The sequence below is a fragment of the Aythya ferina genome (assembly GCF_964211825.1).
Source record: "Aythya ferina genome assembly, chromosome: 2".
Taxonomy (NCBI): domain Eukaryota; kingdom Metazoa; phylum Chordata; class Aves; order Anseriformes; family Anatidae; genus Aythya; species Aythya ferina.
The window spans coordinates 75,077,682-75,093,102 of NC_140297.1; the positions used below are offsets into that span (position 1 = coordinate 75,077,682).

A 15,421-nucleotide genomic window follows, 5' to 3' on the forward strand; every position below is an offset into this window, starting at 1 on the left:
AGGAAAGCACAGAAAAGTTACTGAGGTACAGCCAAAGGAGTAGCTGAGATGAGAAGGAATCCTTTGATTTGCTGGGGATGAAGAGAAGCTGCAAAAAGGCTGTAAGTAGACAACAGGAATAGGAGTTAAAAATACAAACAGTGTTTGCTTGCATTTGTATGTTTTCCAATCCTGTCTCTTGCAATTCACAGATTTAAATTAAAAGATTGACCTATTGAAGTTCTATTCTCAGACAATTGTAATTTACTTTCCATGCCTTTGAAAAAAAAAAAAAAAAAAAAAAAAGGACTATTTTAATGACTATGGTTACCTTCCTAACTGGATAGTATGAGAAACCTTTCTCTTTTATTTATGGATGTAATTACTGTACTGATGCATCTTGTACCTAAAAGATGGAATAGACCTGTTGGTCATCAGCACCATCCTCACCCCAAGTGAGGATGTGCACTCAGAAAATTGCTGCAATTAAGCTGTTGGTGCACAATGAGGTTTCATCCATTTCTGTCATTCTCATTAGTAACAATCTAGTTCCCATACTCTGTTCATATTTTGCCATCTTAATTTAGTCCACTTTTCCTGTGTGTACTAATTGCTAGACCATAAATAATTTCTCTGCCACTAAGCATTAATTCCACTGCAGTCATGCTGTGAATATAGTACATGTGAATATAGTATAGTATAGTATATATAATCATAGTAAGAGAGATTTTCTGTTAAAAAGAATTTACAGTATAAATAAAGGAAGAAAGAAAACACCATTATAAATACAGTACAAGACTACAGAGGGATTATGTAATTTGTATAAGTAAAATAGGAAATTAGTAGGAGCACTTGAAATTAAAATGAATTAATTTGAATGACTTTCCTTTGTTCATAAATCTTTTTTTTTTTTTTTTTTTTTTTTTTTCTTTTCTGTGTCTATCTTTCTGTTAGCTGAGAAACATATAGCTGGCAGAGCAACAACAAGTGAAGCAAGTCTTCACGGAATTTGCTGGCACTGTATCAGTTGCACACATTTCAGATTAGGGCTCGGTGCTTAAAGCTTTCATTTTTTATAATTTAGTCATTTGAGCTCTCTAAAATCTGTTGTTTTCTTCTGAATTTGTAAAATGTCCGTATGTTTAACATTTACTTATAATACAATGAAGTATCTTTAGTGCAGTAAGAAGACAAATATGGAAATATTATCTCTCAGCTCAATAATAATGTTGTCTTTGCATTCAGTAGCCATACTTCTATCCAACTACTTTTCCTGCTCTATCATGTTCAAATAAATGTATAGTTAACTATGCGTTGTCACCTCTTCATCCATCTGCCTTTTTTTCCCCATAAATTTAGAAAGCTAACTGTAGACAGTGGTAAGTAAATACTGTTCCAACTAGAACTAAATAAACTGCTTACCTCAATTTATTGTTGGCTAAAACCCATTTTCAAAAATGCAAATGTGTCTATTTCCATAGGTTTATTTGATTATACTATATTTCCCAAAGAGTATTTGGTTCCCTAACCCCAAGGTGAATATCATTTTGCCTTCATTTTGTATAATTTCAAAATTCAATAGTATTACAGTTTTCTCCCAAGTGTTTTCTGCAGCTCATCTGTGTAGTAAATTTTATTTTAAAATATTTTGTCAAATATTTTACTAAAGTCTAAATTACTGTAATTCCCAGTTTTCTTCCATGGGGTCAATTCCTCATTTTAAAGATAATCTTATCCAAGCCTCTTCACTATCCCATCTACCTTTCTCATGTTAATAGCAGCAGTTGTTTCCATGTATAGACAGGCCAGTATTGTGGACCAGCAGACAGTTCACAGAGAAGACTTAAGCTCCAAAAATAAGCAACTGCCAGTAGCAGTGTTCAGCTTTGAGGATATACTCCTCACCCTTGTAAGCACTCAGAATCTCTTTGTGGGCTGATGCATGATTGGTGTGCACTGAATTTGACAGCATCAGCCTTTATAAGTCTGTCATCTGGATATCAATATATGGTATTGCAGAAGACCTTAATGGATACGTGCATGAGAAATCAGATCACCGTGGAAAAGGTGAACATAGATGCCTGCTGTACCGGTGATTGCTGCAGCACTGTCCCAGTTAAATGTGTGAAAAAGTTGTGGGTGACCTTTTATGCACCCGTGTTTGGAGATTTCTAATGAAGAAAGCTTTTTCATTGGTATTAAGTATAGTTGAGTTTAAACACAACCACCGCAACCACGACCACACATTTAACATAGAATACTTTAAAATTAGAAATAGATTGGAAAAATGTGACATATAGGTAATTCAACATCAAAAAAAAAAAAAAATCAAAGAAATTATCAAATTTATATATGCTTTTTGATATGCATCTCTGAGAGCAATCTGCTGTCATGAACACACACACAAAAGACTAAAACATTAATTTTCTTGATAAATATTATTTTTAATGAGGAAGGTCTGTAATGTCAGATTCCTAATCATTCATTTTACCTCACCAATAACTACTTTTTATTTGTATATCTCAGTTTGGAATTGGGTCAAAATTCTTTTTTTTATTATTTTTATTTTTTCGTATCTGAAGAAAACAGGAACAGATACAGTTGTTAGTATCCAAAGGCCTTAACAGATGGAAGTACATTCTTGAAGTTGAAGTTCTTCAGTGCAGCAGTATAACCAAAGTCAATATTAAGCATTTTAGTGAGAAAGCATCTCTATCTGAAGCACCTTTTCAGTATATCCTTAAACTGGAGTTTTCTAAAAACCTAAGAAGCTATTTAAAACCTAAGAAGCTATTTAAAAAGGCACAAACAAGAACTGTGGATCACTAGAGAAAAACAGAAGGCATGTAAAGTTAGATCAAATTAGATTAATTATTTCTTTAAGAGTGTGTACTCAGTCTTTGGAAGGTTGTAAACTTGAATTCAGAAGTATGGGTGGGTTTATAAAAGTAATGGATAGTTTTACAGTCTGTAGTAACATTGAATTTTGTGCATGCTGAGAAAGTGGTAATGAAGTTTCATAGCTTAAAACGTAAGCTGATCACTCCATCTGTGAGGTTGGACTCTTCCCTGCTATAGAAAATACGCAAAGTCCTCCTTCTCTTCCTCCCTCCCACCATGTTTTGAAGCATCAGGTTATTCAGTACTTTCAAACACATATTGAACTTTCTGGACCAGTAGTTTTCAAGGATGGCTAATTCTGTGTTTTCCTCTAAGTGTCATATATTAAGTTTCCAAGAATTGGCAGCATAGATAAAATTGGGGAAAATGTAGCAAAACAAGCATAATGCAGTCAAGAGAACACTGAAAATTGTGATATGAAGTCTCTGAGCCATTAATTGGATAGACTATACACTAGATTTGTGTACTGAGTGAGAAATTGTGAAAAAAATACTAAGGGTGTTCTTCAGCTTCACAGTGATTTCTCATACAGAATTGCAGATATTTGGAGATAGGAAGATCTTTCTATTTTGCTGCTTTGCCAGTTCATGGTTGTTTGCTTTAATGCTAATGTATTTTCTAGAAGTTTGTCTAGTATCAGTTTTGAAGTTTAGAGTTCTGTCACTTCTAAACATAAACTATGCTAAAAATCTCTGGCTTTCTTGTGAAAGATTTCCTGACATTTCTCTTCAATTTTTCTTTACATCATACTACTACATTTTGGCTAGATACATAACATACAAAAATAATTTACTTCAAAAATTCATACAAAAAGAGCATTCTAAACTACAATATTGAGATGGAATTTGGACACAAAGCAATACTTTTCATGACAGTACTACCATGGCTTTGCTCATTTATCAGCTGTATGAAGAAAAGCATTTCTGACATATACAGATTCGTTTTATACCAGGGGAAATGTTTATTTATAGTAACTGCAATTCAGGGATGAGGAAAGCTGTGCATTTTTAAATAAATAAATAAAATTGGTTGTAGACAAACTTATTTTAAAACTCTATGAACTTAAGCTTGGAAAGTTGCAATAAGGCTACACCAGTTTAAAACCTGTTGTATGTAGGTTTAGGTTGGTTCTTGAATGGATTCCAACATAGGAGAAATTCAGTTGTTAAGCCACAAGCACAGTTAGTTTATTTTAAAAATATTACAAATGCTTATTAAAGCAATAGGTCTCAAGGAATGTTTTCATCCATACTTACTGATTTGAGGCTGCACTTTAGATATATTTGTCATTCCAGTAACAGTGGGAACAGTTTTACATTTACTTCAATGCAGTAAAATGTGGTAGTGTCTTATCTTGCAAGTTTGTAAATCAGCACAAAGTGTGGCTATATGGCACCTAATACTTTGGTTTAAGTTAAATAATCCAAAATATTGTGCTTCTTTTGACAAAAATAAAATAAAGTTTTTAATATGATATTTCAATATTTAATGTTACGACCAAATAGTATAAAAATTAAATGTCTACTGTCAGTAATGTGTTAAATGTTGTTTAGTGAAAATCTGTGTTTAGGGCTCATTGGGATAACTGAACTGTGGTTTTATTCATGTGAGCAAGAAATCTAATAAATGTAGCAAAATTTGTTTCCAAATTACATATGAACATAAAAGCAAAATGTTCCATCTATAAGGGACTTTAAGTTTGAGGCTGGGCAGTGTAAGTACAATTGACCGTGAAGGGAACCCTCCACTCTCTAGCATACTTTACCTGAAGTTGGACATCACTCATTGCAGCAAAAAGCTCCTTACCTTTGAATAATGTAAGCAGCCATTTCTAATATCATTCTTAGAACTAAAAGCTCCCTCGTCAGTATAACCACAGGGTAAGTGTGTAGTACCAATGATACCTGTTTTTTGGGAAGTTGTTTTCATCCATAGAGTTGAATGACAGTATCTACCAGTCATAAGTAAAACTAAATTCCACCACACATGATGGAGAAAATACACCATGTAGCTAAAATTTACAGATTGGATGACTTATTGAGTGAGTTTCTGACCCTTTCTAACATATTCTGGTTGCAGAATCTGTAGAATTCCTTGTAGTCCCAGAATGTGTGATGTGCTGCCAGCACACAGGTTGCCAAAGGAAAACGAGGTGAAAGACATGACTGGACAAAATTCAGCATGGAAGACTTGCTACATCTCTGGCTAATCTCTGAGGTATTGATGGACATAAGTGCCTTTCACTCATAAGGGGCATTTAAATGGCCCTTGGCTGATATTGATTTGAAACTGAAACTTTAGCTCTCTTTTTTTCTTCAACATTTGTTTTCAAAACCATAAAATAGCCTAATCTTTCATCTTTACTAGCATTGGGGGTGGGGGGGGAAGAAGGAGGGGAGGAGGAGGAAGTGGGGGGAATGAAGTGTGAGAATCACAGAATCACAGAATCACAGAATTTCTAGGTTGGAAGAGACCTCAAGATCATCGAGTCCAACCTCTGACTTAACGCTAGCAGTCCCCACGAAACCATATCCCTAAGCTCTACATCTAAACGTCTTTTGAAGACTTCCAGGGATGGTGACTCCACCACTTCCCTGGGCAGCCTGTTCCAATGCCTCACAACCCTTTCAGTAAAGAAGTTCTTCCTAACATCTAACCTAAAACTCCCCTGGCTCAACTTAAGCCCATTCCCCCTCATCTCGTCACCAGGCACGTGGGAGAACAGACCAACTCCCACTTCGCTACAGCCTCCTTTAAGGTACCTGTAAAGAGCAATAAGGACACCCCTGAGCCTCCTCTTCTCCAGGCTGAACAAGCCCAGCTCCATCAGCTGCTCCTCGTAGGACTTGTTCTCCAGACCCCTCACCAGCTTCGTCGCCCTTCTCTGCACCCGATCAAGCACCTCGATGTCCTTCTTGTAGCGAGGGGCCCAAAACTGAACACAGTACTCGAGGTGCGGCCTCACCAGAGCTGAGTACAGGGGGATGATCACCTCCCTAGCCCTGCTGGTCACACTGTTTCTGATACAAGCCAGGATGCTGTTGGCCTTCTTGGCCACCTGAGCACACTGCTGGCTCATATTCAGCCGACTATCCACCATCACTCCCAGGTCCTTCTCTGCCTGGCAGCTCTCCAATCATTCCTCTCCCAGCCTGTAGCTCTGCTTGGGGTTATTGCGCCCCAGGTGCAGGGCCCGACACTTGGCCTTGTTGAACTTCATGCAGTTGACCTCAGCCCATCGGTGCAGCCTATCCAGATCCTCCTGCAGAGCTTTCCTACCCTCAAGCAGATCGACACACACACCTAACTTGGTGTCATCTGCGAACTTACTGAGGGTGCACTCAATGCCCTCGTCCAGATCATCAATGAAGATATTAAAGAGGACTGGCCCCAGCACCGAGCCCTGGGGGACGCCAGTAGTGACTGGAGTGACTGGCCTCCAACTGGACTTGACTCCATTCACCACGACTCTTTGGGCCCAGCTATCCAGCCAGTTTCTAACCCAACGAAGTGTGCGCCAAAACGCAACTGCCAAAACGAAGCTGCCAAAAGATTATGTATTCCATTCTAGTTAAGCTCCTTCTGCCCTCAGCAGTTTCCTGTGGTGATGGCAGGTCAAGTTGCCTGCCAGCTGTTTATTGTCCAGTTCAGCCCATGAATTCCCATTCAGTGTGTGAATCATTAGGTGAAGCAAGTGGAGCATGAATCAGAGACTACATATGTGTTGGGTACTGGGGGTCCCACAGTCCAGTTCACAGAAGAGAACAGTGATTGTGAGCATGTCTGTAGCAAAGCCAAAGTATAGCCTTCCCTCTTTTACCTGCCTGGGAGACAGGCATTAGTAAGGCAGAAATTCAAGTTCTTTGTTCACATCTCCCTCCCAGTGGAGCAGATACAAATTTTTGATTTCAGGATACTTAACTGGATCTAGCCTATTTTTTTTTTCACCCAACAACCTTATGAAATTCTGTATACCTTAATGGTCATGGAGATCCAAAGAAAATAAAGAATTTCTTACTATTCACAGCCACCCTGACTAATTGGAGCTATCCTATGACACTCCATTTCTTTCTATGGAGGGAAAATAGTTCTTTGAATTGTTGGTTTATTAGGTAATCTTTAGTTTGTTTACTTTGGAAAATTAGAACGTGTTAGGCAACCCACAGTTTTTGGGCTGCAAGCAGACCTGTGTTTACTTTTGCTATCTTCTTTCTGTTCCATGTGAATTACTTTCTCTCGGTCAATGTAGTTAATAAGCAAGTGGTGATAATATGTTGTCTTGATATTTTATTTTTTATACGACCTCAAATAAGAATATGAAGTGTCAGTCAGATGCAAAATGAGGTGAAACAGGAAAAAAATAATCACATTTCAGAAAATCACAGTTTTAAATCTGTTTTATAGCGTAATCTGTCCTCATTCTGTAATTGATTCTCTTAGGCTAGCACTGACCAATGTGTTCACATTGCAGAACATCTAGTTCAGCCTTGAAAGTTGAACAAAGTTATGCCTTCATCCCTGGAATCTTTCACTTATTTTGAATCATCTGTATTAAAATCTGACTTTCTGTTTACTAGCTCTGTTGCAGAATGTGCTGATCCTTCAGTCTGCACTGCATCCTCTGTGGTAAAAATTTGTCATGGAGAAGTGGCAGTTCTACTTCCCTTAGAGATGTGCAACACTTAACTCATTGAATAAGGGATGTAAATTCAAAGTGTCTGTTGCCTTTGTTGATCACGTTCTGGCTAATATAGTAACAAACTATTTGTTAGAGCATTTCTGATGGTTGCAATACATCAGATCCTAACAAGAGGCGCACATCTCTTAGTGTGTTAACACCCAGCAGGTTGCTGTCTGCTTGCAGCTGGGCTGTGATCTGTCAAGCTTCAGAGCAGTGGACAGAGCTACCATGCCCTGTGCATGCCGTTGCTCAGCCACTCTGCGGAGAGGTCAGCTAAAAGCCAGCAAGTGATGCTTGGAGATAAACACTGCAGCCTTGCTGTCCACAGGTCTGTAGTCTGACAAGAGCTACATGTCCTTCTGTTACCATGTCATTTGTTTTGCTTATCCTTGTCTGTGTAGGGAAATAGGAGTCCAAGGCTGGTTCTCTGGGAGTATCATTAGTCACATGTAAGGTATTTTTCCAGCATGGACCCCCTGAGATGAAAGTGTTTTACAGAAAGTAACAATTTTAAAAGAGTGTGTTTCTGTGGATGACATGGTTATAAAATTTCACTAGTATCCATAAATGAATAATTATGAAAGAAACTTTTTAAATGAGTATGTCTAATGTCTTAACGAGGAAAAGAAACAGAATACTGCTATGATAAATGAATATACTTTCCATGCATTACACCTGAATATAATTTGTAAAAACCCTAGGGCACTCAGAAATTAATACCTGTTTAAAGAGTAGATCTGCTAAAAAAATTACATTTTGCTGCTATGTAAATATTACCTTGACAGGTTTTTATATTTTATTTATAAGTTAGAAACTTTATTATAAATGAAGCAGATACTGACTTCAGGCATAACAGAAAGAAAATTTGCATGACTCTGAGGCAAAAATGAGACTGGTTTGCAGAAGGCATTTATGAATTCCATAATCTTTAGCCAAGCTATGTATGCTTGGCATATCTGAAAACAAAGCCCATTCACTTAATTTTTCCCTCAAGTTTCAAAATCCTAATTTTGTAATAATTAGTGTCTACATAATGCTCATATTCTTGTATTAATTTACTTCTACAGAGACCCACACTAAGCTCAGAGTCCCCTTCAACAAGCTAATGGAAAAGTACATGTTTTGCAATGCACCTTTCCCCAAAAGTTTGCAGTTCAAGTAAAATAGGTGGGAAAACAGCTGCTCTGAGTTGAAGGTCATGAGACTGCACAGTACAGCAGAAGTTTTAGTCTCTTAAGGTCCAGTCCAGTAGCCTGTATATTGATGTGTGTGGTGCTTTCCAAGGGAATAAAAGCTTGCTGTTTGCACAGAGCAAGAGTCCAGTCAAGGAAAACATTTACATATAATCTTAAAAGTAAATGGATAAATAATCCCATTACAAGTATCCACATGCTTAAACATGTGGATATTTGTACATGAACAACTCTTCTGGATTGGGACCAGAAGGCTTTGCACTGGCAACAATATATCCCTAAATGAAAGCAATGAGATACTGCAGCCTGTGCCCGATGGAGCAGACACTTCTTAGCTAGATAGATCTTTCTGACTAGATCAGTTTTGTTTCTGATGTTCCCATTCTTCTCTTAATTAAGATAATGTTATTTTAAAGTGTTTTTTAATACTGATGCTCTCTGCTGACTATTCTTTCTTGTTCCTTCAAATGATACTTGTATGGCAGAAGCAAAATGAAAACAATCAACATGCTTTCTGGATAAGTGTAAACAACTCCTACACTGCCCCTCTAATATTAATTTAATTGTTATGTTGCCTGAAGACTCATAACTGGCTTGAAATGTGCATGAAGTGCATCTGATATGCAGAAAGAACACTTTGATCAAGAAAGCTGAAACATGAGCCCAGAGATACCACAACTAAAATAACTGTGTGCTAAAACTTAAATTGTTAAAGCGGAGAGCTGAATTAGCAGTGTCTACTCATAGTGAAGAGTGAAAATGCCCTAGAAAAATCCTATCTGAGAATTTCTGGAGTTACTAAACTTTCACAGAGGTGGAAAATCTCTGTTGGTATGAGCAGGAAAAAAAAAAAAAAAAAAAAAAAAAAAAAAAAAAAGACCAGAGCCTCAATTATAATAAGAGTACATAATAAAAAACAGTAGAATTTAGAGTTTCAGGATAATAAATCCATGAAAAAAAAAATAGAATAGAATAGAATAGAATAGAATAGAATAGAATAGAATAAAATAAAATAAAATAAAATAAAATAAAATAAAATAAAATAAAATAAAATAAAATAAAATAAAATAATAAATAAATAAATAAATAAATAAATAAAAACACGAAGAGAAAAAACTTTCCCAAGTGTACTTTCAATAAAAGGTCACTTTGGCCACAGTGACAATCTAGCATGGTTTGATAGCAAAGTGAAGTTAAGTGGAAATGAGAAGGGTGTTCATTCAGTGGAAATATGTCTGAAGATTTAATGCAGTGACAAGTCATTTTGGTATGAATCTACAGGGATCAGTGACCTAGCAAGAGACTCGTATCAGGGGCTATTATATGGCTTTGAGTTTATGAGCATGTAGTCATGTGTAGATGCTAGAAGCCCCACTGTAAGCAGTACTTGACTGAAAGGCTGGAAACAAAATTCTTTGTCTTTTGGACTGTGCCATCCCTGGACAAGTGGGCATGGAGAAGCAGGGCTTGTTCAAAGGGCTTTGGGTCTTTTAAATACTGTTAGCACTGAGAGGAAAAGTGAGGAAAGACAAAGTGACCCTTGATATCTACCTATTGAACAAATGCAAACACTTCCTTGTTTTAATCTCTTGATACTGGAGTGTGCAAATGGAGAAACAGGTCCTGTCAAAAGAATTGGGGGAACATACTTTGATTTTCTTGGATTTCAAGTATGGTTTTCAGCCCATTTGCACCAGTATGAGAGAATCATCTATCATTGGCCCCAGAAGGTCTCTCCATGAGTTCATCTTTACTATTACCACTGTTTTAGTTGGAACAGTAGGAGATCTCAATTAGTGAGTCACAGGATCACCAGATGAGGGATGAAGGACCATCACAACCTTTTAGATTGGTCTTTCTTGCATTTTAGAGTATTTTCTGTCTCTGCAGACTGTTCCCAAAATTGTTTGTCACTAGGATTTGAGAACTCATAACCTTTGTGTCTTTCCTTTCAGAGATTTCTGGTGACTTTCTCTACAGTTTCTACTTGTACACCTCCTGAGAGGTGTTTCTCTACAGTGGAAGGAAACTTCTGGTATCAGGTAGATAACAGAGAAGTTTTGTTTCTCGCCCTTTTGATAGAGTTATAGTTGCAGAAAGTAGCAAGCACATTTTTCTTGTTTTTTTGTAAAGCTGATTTTGGAATCCAAACACACAAAGGAAGAAGGGTAGTTGATTTCTTTGATGAACACCAGGCATTTTATTTGAGTTTCCTCTTTTTATGTCAGTCTGATTTAAATGTGCTTTATGTTTGAAGAATAACAACCTGATGACCCAAAGAGCTTGTGTCATAGGAGACTAGAGTAAAAACAGAAAGGCAAGTAACTGCATCAAATCTAAAGCTCAAATCAGAATTTAATTGGAATTTTTTGTCTTTTCTCATTATGTTTTTATATTCTGATGGGATTCAGTGCTGATGCTACACTTTTGATTCACCTTTTTTTTTTTTTTTTTTTTTTCCTGGGGAAAGTCCAATGTCATTAGAATTGCAGCAGATCAGAATCTCTTGTAAGTCTGTGTTGTTTGAACAAGTTAGTTTTCATATGTACTTTTCATGGTGTAATTTGATATCAGAACAAATTCTTGTTCCTTTGTTATGAAGATTTGACATCTCAGTGTGAAAGCTCATAACAGCTGAGAGACGGTTCTACAAAAAAAAGAATATATGTAAAGACAGCAAAGTAGAAGATTTCCATTTAGAAAGTTGAGTTATCTGGTTCATAATATTGAACTAAGTGAGGGTCATTGTTTAAGCCTCACGATTCGATGCAGTCTGTTAAAGAAGCAGGGCTGCATATTCCAGTGATGGGGAAAGCTACCTCTGACAAGCAGAAATAATGATGTAATAAATGGCTCAGTCTTCAAAATAGGACTATAATCAAAGTTTACAATTTATTAAAGGAATAGAGGTAAGCAAACAGTGCTGGGTGCACTGGGAGTCTCTGCTCCACCAAGACGCACACCAGTTACATCAAGCAGCTGATTTTTATGCTCCTAGGCTAATACATATTCATTACTACTTCTAAAAAAAACAGGGTTATTATAATTAGTTTCCGGAACCCAAACCCTCCTAGTGGAGCATGCGTATCAGTCTCCGGTTGTCCCTCTGGAGGTCTCTGGGGGTCTCTCGTGCTGAAGGCTCATGGTCTTCCTCCCTCTTGTCCTTCTCCTTTGTCCAACTTGGCTGTATGTCAGAGACATGTGCAATGTCCCCTGCAAGCTTTGTCTTTTAGTCTCTCCATCTCCTTAATCTCCTGGCCAGATATCAGAGACTTGCATAGTGTCCCATGCAATAGTCATAATAGTTAGCAGTTATTCTGAAACCCCCCAGATATCAGAGACTTCAAGGAAAAGCCTACAAATACATTTCCATTCAAGCTCTCTGTTTACACGAATTTCTAAAACATTCCTTTGCAAGATACAAGAACTATATACATTAACCACTCTGTTTTTCTTAGACTTGCGGTTATACAAGGGTATGTAAGACAGAAGGTCACATTCATCATACCATGCGGCCCTAGTATTGTTCCATACTGACACAAATCAGATGAACATATTTCACAATGAATAAAGTGGGAGGGTGGATAGTAGTTAGAGCTCTGTGCCAGGTTGCTTGGAGTGTGAGTGTGTTGTAGAATTTTTGGTGCCACCTTGGGCAAAAAAAAAAACAAAAACAAAAACAACAACTTAACACTCTTCTATTGCACATACTCACAGGTGATTAAAATCACTTTTAGTCTCAAATACTTCTGATTAAGACATCATCTTTTGAGTTTAAAATCGTCTCAAGCCATTTAAAGAACTTCATTATACAAACAACTTCCTGGGAATTAATAGCCATGCGAGAAGCTGAAGGTATGAACTGCAGTCAAAGGATGTTAAATCCAGTCTGTTGTTAAACTCCTGGAAGCTTCCTATGCTTCAGTCACTATTTCAGAAGATAAAATCATGTTCTGCTTTATTCAGGGACAAATTCTGGAGCATTCAACTGACATTGAGTTGGCATTGATTTATCAGACAACAGAATTTGAGTCTCTTCATGTCAATGAGATTCAACCATTTACTTAATCATGCCATTTGCCTTAGTATGCAATGTACATTACTGCTGCATGAGTAAGTCACTGAGGTCCATTGACATTTAGATTCTTGGAGAAATCCTTAGAAAATGAATTAAAACCATGTTTACAATTACCCATATAAAATTCCAGGATGTTAAAGTGTTGTCAGTCCTTCAGAAAGATCTTTTCTATTTTCCCTGAGAAAGAAATGTAAGATAATCAAAAACTAGTTACTAAATATATACATGTATATATATATTTTTTATCTGTCATTGAACCATATGGAAAATGTATAGCAAAATTTAAATGTTATTTGCTATCAGTTTTTAATTAATGCACTTTTACATGTGCCCAGTCACCTGCAGTATCATTGTTTAATGTATTGTTCTCAGCTCTAGATTTCAATTTTATGCTGAGATGTGGCCTCATCCAGTAGTATGCTTTGCTATTTCCCTGTGACAGTGGGCCAGATATTGCTTCCCGTCAAAGCAACAATGACAAATCCAACTGGGGATCTGGCTGTTGTTTCAGAAATGGTTTTAAATTTCAGTAGACTAGACAAGCAGTCTGTAACTATGAATGTCATGTATTCCTATTCTTTCCCTCTTTCCCCATCCACATTCTAAACAAAGGAATACTTGGCAGAGTTGAGAAAAATGTCACCTTAGGTTTGGTTAGGATTTCAATAAAGTAATTTACAGCAATGGGCTTCATGCCTTTTTAACTCACAGTTATGCCTCTCTCTATTCAGGTTACAAGGCAAATTCTGTATCTTGAAAAGGCTTTTGAAAGTATATAATTCCTGGACTGAATGTTAACACAGAGAAAATCGTCAAGTTCTGAGCCATTTCACTTATTTTGCCATAAGGTTTGTAGAAGGCAAAAAGAGACAGGCCAGAAAATAAAGAAAATCCAGCACTCAAGAAAATAGAGAATAATGTGACCAGGGCAATAATATGGTAACTATAAGAATATAGGGGAATAGGAATGGATTTTCTACATAAAGTGACGGTAAAAAAGGAAAAGAAAGGAAGCAGAAACTTCAAATTAAAAGGGGTTTCATTACTTAAGTCCAGACACTGATTTGAAACATACATGTATAATAGCTTTTTAAAAAAAATCAGTAATAAATTAAATTCACAGAAATTATAAGCAATTAAATATAATGAGGATCATATAATTACAGTTATTGAGTAGTAAAACTGAAAAAGCAGACAAAATGAGAAAGCACAACAATAAATTAAACCAACAGCCAGAATAGTTATAGTTTTGGCTGTTAAAATGTAACTGCTTTGTAGCTAGAAAAGTGGATCTCCTTTTTCATTTTTTATTTTTTATTTTTAAGAAACCAAAACGAATAATATATATAATGTTTGAATGCTAATTCTTTCACTTCACATCTACAAAATATGTATATTTTAACACTAATTTTTTTTTTTTGAGTTAATACAAACAGTCAGATCACGCTGAATTCGGTTCTAGCTCATTTATTATCAACAATCAATAAAAGATTGGATTCTAAAATTTGGATTCTAAAATCTTTGTAGTGATGAGTTGCTCTAGCAGAATGAAATTGAAATAGGTTCATAAATTTACATGAGTAACACATAGAAAGAATAAAGTATCTTTCATTTATTCCCAAACTGACCAGGATAACAAATAACTTTTTTTTTTTTTTTCTTTTTTTTTTTTTTTTTTCTGGTTGTTAGATCTTAAATGCCAAAAACTGGAGGAAGGAAAGAAATAGAGTTAAGAATGAGGGCAGTTCAAAACAATGGTATGAAGTAGACACAGCTGGTCCATAAGAAAGCTTGGCCTCCAAGACTCACTTGATATGCGGCATTTAGCCAAGGTGCTTTGAAATGTTGCAGACTTTATGATGTTGCCCTGACCTGCTACTGCGCCCTATAGTTGCAGCAGGAAAAGCTAAGGAGCTAATGCATCAGCTCATACGGCAGTAACAGCAGGAACTGCTGAGGAATGAGTTTTAAGGCTCCCATTTGCTTGTACTGCAACACATTTACTTCTGTTACAGCTCACTGTCCACAGTGCTAGCAAAAGCTGACAAAGAGAGTGGTTTAGGTGAGAGAATTGACTGCAAGCTTCAGCAGCTGAAGAGCTAGCACAATTTGACTCCACCAACTATGCTGCAGTAAATTACCAATGGAGAGGGAGGGCAGGCACCAACAGTGGTAGCATTTACATGTATAACATTAGATCAACGAGTCTAAATGTGCCTGAGCTTGTGGGTTTGGACAAAAGAATATATAAAGCTCTAAATTTACACCTGGATATTTAGATCGTGATAAAAGAGGGAATTCAGACATCTTTGAAAAAATTAGTTGTCCCTGCTGTAGACTATTCCCTTTCCATACATTGCCAAAAAAAAAGTATTGTCCCCCACAGATTATCTGAAAACCTTTCAGGTCCTGCCCCACATTTAAAAGTACATGATCTTTTTTTTCATGATATTTATTTATTTATTTATTTATTATCTCTACTGCAGTAGAGTAATTTAGATTGGCCAACATATTACTGTACTAAGTATCTCATGCAGACTTGTCCCCTCAGTGGCCTTTATTAGTATGATTATTACGCATTCTTCTTGC

The 15,421-nt window shown here is 36.6% G+C and overlaps 1 protein-coding gene across 21 annotated transcripts in view; it reads left to right on the forward strand.

The window, feature by feature from the left end:
* LOC311431343 (uncharacterized protein) overlaps positions 1 to 15,421 on the forward strand; it is a 358,114-nt gene that overhangs the window by 98,608 nt on the left and 244,085 nt on the right. The window contains exon 4 of one of the 21 annotated variants that reach the window (XR_014689363.1): positions 10,710 to 10,796. The exons of the other annotated variants lie outside the window; for them this stretch is intronic. The gene's annotated coding sequence lies outside the window, so the exon portion shown is untranslated. The remainder of the gene's footprint in view (positions 1 to 10,709; positions 10,797 to 15,421) is intronic. 21 annotated transcript variants of the gene reach the window in all.